The sequence below is a fragment of the Triticum aestivum genome, chromosome 3A (genome assembly GCF_018294505.1).
Source record: "Triticum aestivum cultivar Chinese Spring chromosome 3A, IWGSC CS RefSeq v2.1, whole genome shotgun sequence".
NCBI classification, from domain to species: domain Eukaryota; kingdom Viridiplantae; phylum Streptophyta; class Magnoliopsida; order Poales; family Poaceae; genus Triticum; species Triticum aestivum.
Window position 1 is genome coordinate 302,663,749 of NC_057800.1, and position 6,979 is coordinate 302,670,727.

Genomic DNA, 6,979 nt, shown 5'->3' on the forward strand with positions numbered 1-6,979 from the left:
ATTTTTAGTTTACCACAATCATCCTTGCTGCACACACCTTTTGGGAGAGACACACATGAATTGGAATTTATTAGAATACTCTATGTGCTTCACTTATATCTTTTGAGCTAGATAATTTTGCTCTAGTGCTTCACTTATATCTTTTAGAGCACGGTGGTGGTTTTATTTTATAGAAATTATTGATCTCTCATGATTCACTTAAATTATTTTTAGAGTCCTTTAGAACAGCATGGTAATTTGCTTTTGTAATGAAATTAGTCCTAATATGATAGACATCCAAGATGGGTATAATAAAAACTATCATAGAAAGTGCATTGAATACTATGAGAAGTTTGATACTTGATAATTGTTTTGAGATATAAAGGTGGTGATATTAGGGTGTTCTAGTTGAGTAGTTGTTAATTTGGGAAAACTTGTGTTGAATATTGTAGGTCCCGTAGCATGCACGTATGGTAACCGTTGTGTAACAAATTTGAAACATGAGGTGTTCTTTGATTGTCTTCCTTATGAGTGGCGGTCGGGTACGAGCGATGGTCTTTTCCTACCAATCTCTCACCCTAGGAGCATGCGCGTAGTGCCTGGTTTCTGATGACTTGTATATTTTTGCAATAAGTATGTGAGTTCTTTATGACTAATGTTGAGTCCATGGATTATACGCACTCTCACCTTTCCATCATTGCTAGCCTCTTCGGTACCGTGCATTGCCCTTTATCACCTTGAGAGTTGGTGCAAACTTCACCGGTGCATCCAAACCCCATGATATGATACGCTCTATCACACATAAACCTCCTTATATCTTCCTCAAAACAGCCACCATACCTACCTATTATGGCATTTCCATAGCCATTCCGAGATATATTGCCATGCAACTTTCCACCATTTCATTCATGACACGCTTCATCATTGTCATATTTCTTTGCATGATCATGTAGTCTTGGCAAAGCCACCATGCATAATTTATCATACATGTCACTCTTGATTCATTGCCCTTCCCGGTACACCGTCGGAGGCATTCATATAGAGTCATATTTTGTTCTAGTATCGAGTTGTAATCATTTAGTTGTAAACAAATAGAAGTGTGATGATCATCATTAAATAGAGCATTGTCCCAAAAACAGAGAAAGGCCAAATAAAAAAAGAAAGGCCCCCCAAAAATAAAAGAAATAAAAAGGGGCAATGTTACTATCCTTTTTTCCACACATGTGCTTCAAAGTAGCACCATGATCTTTATGATAGAGAGTCTCTTGTTTTGTCACTTTTATATACTAGTGGGAACTTTTCATTATAGAACTTGGCTTGTATATTCCAACTATGGGCTTCCTCAAATGCCCTAGGTCTTCGTGAGCAAGCAAGTTGGATGCACACCCACTTAGTTTCTTTTGTTGAGCTTTCATACATTTATAGCTCTAGTGCATCCGTTGCATGGCAATCCCTACTCCTTGTATTGACATCAATTGACGGGCATCTCCCTAGCCCATTGATTAGCCTCGTCGATGTGAGACTTTCTCCTTTTTTGTCTTCTCCACATAACCCCCTATCATTATTCTATTCCACCGGTAGTGCTATATCCATGGCTCATGCTCATATATTGCGTGAAAGTTGAAAAAAGTTTGATATTACTAAAGTATGAAACAATTGCTTGGCTTGTCATCGGGGTTGTGCATGATGAGATCATTCTTGTGTGACGAAAATGGAGCATGACCAAACTATATGATTTTGTCATCGGGGTTGTGCATGATTGCTTAGTTAGTATGCTTAAAGTATTATTATTTTTATGTCAATATTAAACTTTTGTCTTGAATCTTTCGGATCTGAACATTCATGCCACAATAAATAAAATTACATCAATAATTATGCTAGGTAGCATTCCACATCAAAAATTCCGTTTTTTATCATTTACCTACTCGAGGACTAGCAGGAATTAAGCTTGGGGATGCTTGATACGTCTCCAATGTATCTATAATTTTTGATTGTTCCATGCTATTATATTATCTCTTTTAGATGTTAATCGGCTCATTTATACACTTTTATATTACTTTTGGGACTAACCTACTAACTCAAGACCCAGTGCAAATTGCTGTTTTTTGCCTATTTCAGTGTTCCACAGAAAAGGAATATCAAACGGAATCCAATGGAATGAAACTTTCGGGAGAGTTATTTTTGGAACAAACAAAATCCAGGGGACTTGGAGTGGATGTCAAGAAAGCAACGAGGAGGCCACGAGGCAGGGGGCGCGCCCTCCACCCTCATGGGCCCCTCGTGGCTCCACCGACCTACCTCTTCCTCCTATATATATCCATATACCCCGAAAACATCCAGGAGCACCACTAAACCCTTTTTCCACCGTCGCAACCTTCTTTACCCATGAGATCCCATCTTAGGGCCTTTTCTGGAGCTTCGCCGGAGGGGGAATCAATCACGGGGGGCCTCTACATCAACTCCATGGCCCCTTCGATGATGTGTGAGTAGTTTACCTCAGACCTTCGGGTCCATAGTTATTAGCTAGATGGCTTCTTCTCTCTCTCTTTGGATCTCAATACAAAGTTCTCCTTGATCTTCTTGGAGATCTATTTTATGTAACTCTTTTTGCGGTGTGTTTGTCGAGATCCGATGAATTGTGGGTTATGATCAAGTTTATCTATGAATAATATTTGATTCTTCTCTGAAATCTTTTATGTATGATTGGTTATCTTTGCATGTCTCTTCGAATTATCAGTTTGGTTTGGCCTACTAGATTGATCTTTCTTGCAATGGGAGAAGTGCTTAGCTTTGGGTTCAATCTTGCGTTGTCCTTTCCCAGTGACAGCAGGGGCAGCAAGGCTTGTGTTGTATTGTTGCCATCGAGGATAAAAAGATGGGGTTTATATCATATTGCTTGAGTTTATCCCTCTACATCATGTCATCTTGCCTAATGTGTTACTCTGTTTTTATGAACTTAGTATTCTAGATGCATGCTGGATAGCGGTCGATGTGTGAAGTAATAGTAGTATATGGAGAATTGTTTCGGTCTACTTGCCGCGGACATGATGCCTATATACATGATCATGCCTAGATATTCTCATAATTATGCACTTTTCTATCAGTTGCTTGACAGTAATTTGTTCATGCACCGTAATACTTATGCTATCTTGAGAGAAGCCACTAGTGAAACCTATGGCCCCGGGGTCTATCTTTTATCATATAAGTTTCCGATCTATCTTACTTATCAATCTTTACATTCAATCTATATCATAAAAATACCAAAAATATTTATCTTATTATTATTATCTCTATCAGATCTCACTATCGTAAGTGACCGTGAATGGATTGACAACCCCTTTATCGTGTTGGTTGCGAGGTTCTTATTTGTTTGTGTAGGTACGAGGAACTTGCATGTAGTCTCCTACTGGATTGATACCTTGTTTCTCAAAAACTGAGGTAAATACTTACGCTACTTTGCTACATCACCCTTTCCTCGTCAAGGGAAAACCAACGTGGTGCTCAAGAGCTAGCAAGAAGGATTGGGTCTTTAAGGATTTGAGAACACTTGATGTACGTCTTACATGTCCTTATCTATGGTGACAATGGGATATCACGTGATCTACTTGATGTATGTTTTGGTGATCAACTTGTGGGTTCTGTGACCTCGTGAACTTATGCAGAGGGGTTGGCACACATTTTCGTCTTGACTCTCCGGTATAAACTTTGGGGCACTCTTTGAAGTTCTTTGTGTTGGTTGAATAGATGAATCTGAGATTGTGTGATGCATATCATATAATCATACCCACATATACTTGAGGTGACATTGGAGTATCTAGGTGACATTAGGGTTTTGGTTGATTTGTGTCTTATGGTGTTATTCTAGTACGAACTCTATGATAGACTGAACGGGAAGAATAGCTTCGTGTTATTTTACTCGGACTCTTGAATAGATTGATCAGAAAGAATAACTTTGAGTTGGTATCGAACCCTACAATAATCTCTTCATTTGTTCTCCGCTATTAGTGACTTTGGAGTGACTCTTTGTTGCATGTTGAGGGATAGTTATATGATCCAATTATGTTATTATTGTTGAGAGAACTTACACTAGTGAAAGTATGAACCCTAGGCCTTGTTTCAACGCATTGCAATACCGTTTGTGCTCACTTTTATCATTAGTTACCTTGCTGTTTTTATATTTTCAGATTACAAAAACCTTTATCTACCATCCATATTACACTTGTATCACCATCTCTTCGCCGAACTAGTGCACCTATACAATTTACCATTGTCTTGGGTGTGTTGGGGACACAAGAGACTCTTTGTTATTTGGTTGCAGGGTTGCTTGAGAGAGACCATCTTCATCCTAGGCCTCCCACGGATTGATAAACCTTAGGTCATCCACCTAAGGGAAATTTGCTACTGTCCTACAAACCTCTGCACTTGGAGGACCAACAATGTCTACAAGAAGAAGGTTGTGTGGTAGACATCAAACGACAGGTTCCGCCAACGGGCGCCATCTGGGCGACGCGAGCGGTGAGGGAGGTGTGGCGCTCAGCACGGTCCAGGCGAGCGTCTGACATGGATGTGATGGAGCCGCAGAATGTGGATCGACGAAGGGAAAGCTTCAGCCCACCCCTACCTGGCAGGCCAAAAGTCGAATTATGGGTTCCTGCAAACCCTTGAGGTTCGAACACTGGGCTGCGCACGAAGATCTCTCCCCCCCAGCTCACGCTCTCGCAACTATCTCAAAGCCTAGCTCACCGAACCCAAGGAACAAGGGACACAAGAGTTTATACTGGTTCGGGCCACCGTTGCGGTGTAATACCCCACTCCAGTGTGGTGTGGTGGATTGCCTTGTAGGCTGGGGAACAAGTACAGGGGAAGAACAACTTTTCCTGAGGAGAGGTGTTCTTGAGCTCGATGAGCTTGTGTGGAAGCGGATGGACCGAGTGATCTATCTCCACATGAGCCTCTCTCTCTCTGTCTGTCTCGATGAGCCCCCTGGCTATGGTGGTGGCTAGCCCTATTTATAGAGGCCCGGGTCCTCACCCCAAATAATAGGCGGGAAGGGATCCCACCATAGCCAATTCGAAGGGGGACAATGAGTACAAGTTATCCTGACAAAAGGTGGTTTTCGCCTGCCAAAGGTTCTGGTGGTCACGCCGTCGTGGGCTCTGTGGTGACCCCCGTCTTGCCGTCCTGCCGGTCTTGGTCTCCTTGCACCGATATGGAAACATTTGCCTGACGCCTCGGGACTACTCGCCTGCGCCCGCCTCTTTAGCACCGAAGAGGAAACTAGCACTCTACGCCCACTGGCGCCCGCCTGGCCTTGGTCGTCATGGCTCACGTCACAGGAACCTCATCAGGTGCCCCTTGCCTTGATCTCTCCGCTCGTCATGAGCCAGCCTAGTAGGCTGCCCCTAAGGAGGTCTTGTGTGGTCCGCCTCGCGAGGCTTGGCCCCTCGAGAGGGTCTTGAGCGTTGGTTGATGAAGATGGGCCATACCAGGCCGTGGGTGGAGCCATGCCCTGAGCTGCAGGCAGGCATGTCTGGGTACCCCTGTTCCCAAGACGCCAACAGTGGTTCCCATGACTCAACAAAGAAGAAAAGGAAACTATGAAACAACTATGTCCTTGCACTCCATAGTCTTCAAGTGAATGTCTTCACATGTCATAATCTTCACCGTGAATGTCTTCACGAACCACCATTGTCTTCAATGTCTTCACACATTTTTAGGGGTCATCTCTAGTAGGTAAACTGAATCAATAAGGGACTACTACCTGTTTATCCTTCAATTCTCACAAACACATTAGTCCCTCAACCAAGTTTGTGGTCAATACTGCAAAACCATCTAGGGGTGGCAACAAATGCACATACAAGCTCCCCCTTTTTGGCTCGATGAAAAACTAGTTGAAGTTTTCAATGGGGATAAAAGTATGTGAAAGTTAAGGATGAAGACATTGTCCTCATATGTTGCAAGAGGCTCCCCCTGAAGATGTGCAGATAAGTAGTTTGCTCGTGAATGCAAATGCACATGGCAGGTTTTACTTTGTGGAGATCCTCTTCAACATAAGAAGACAATTCATCATGCATATATAAGAATAACAAAGATAATGACATGCATAATGAGAAATGGGCATCTACAGAATGAGTTCGTGCAGAATTTATCATCGCATCACAAACTAGTAGCTTATGTAGCAGACGGCCATGAAGTTTAAGTATTACAACTCAAAAGCCAAATAGTTTCAAAACGGGAGTTGTAACAACTTCGAAAAAATAATGCAACCACCCCAAATGGACCTGCTTGAAGACTATCAACCTCATATACTTCTCCCCCTTTTGTCAGTAATGAACAAAAATGTTTTGTCGGTGTACAAAAGTAGGGGCCCTTCTGTACCCCTTCACTTGTGCACGGGTAGGTGTAGCCACACCTACGGTCGGTCACGGCAGGGGAGAGGATGCGAAGATACAAGGCTGCCGAGGCAGCGCCCAAGCCAGAAGCATAAAGAGCAAAGGGACAGGATGGGTTTCCCCCGGCAAGAGCCTTGCCGCGACGGCCTGGATGGCCCCGGCAAGAGCCTTGCCAGGGCAACTTGCCCAAAACCGGCAAGACCGCAACCCTTGAGCCTAAGAGTTATAACAAATCGACAACGTCAAGACAAAGGCTCAGGAGCGCCTGCATGGTGGCATGCAGATCTTGGTGAAAACCAAAGGCTTGCAGGCCTAGATGAGAACCAGAAGACGGAGACCCCCGGCAAGATCTTGCTGGGGACGACCGAAGACCCGCGGAAGGACCCTTGCCGGGAACGCCCGTGAGACCCCGGCAAGACCCTTGCCGGGAGCATCTACGGAGCGAAGGCCAGGCCCGCACTTGCCAAAAGCTTCGCTTCACCGCGCCCGTCCGATTGTGGCAACTAGCCTACCAACTAGGCATGCACTTGCATGGCAGCATGCATCTTCTAGGCCAACCAGCCAAGCACCTGCGTGGTGGCATGCAGATCTTCGTGAAGACCCTGCCA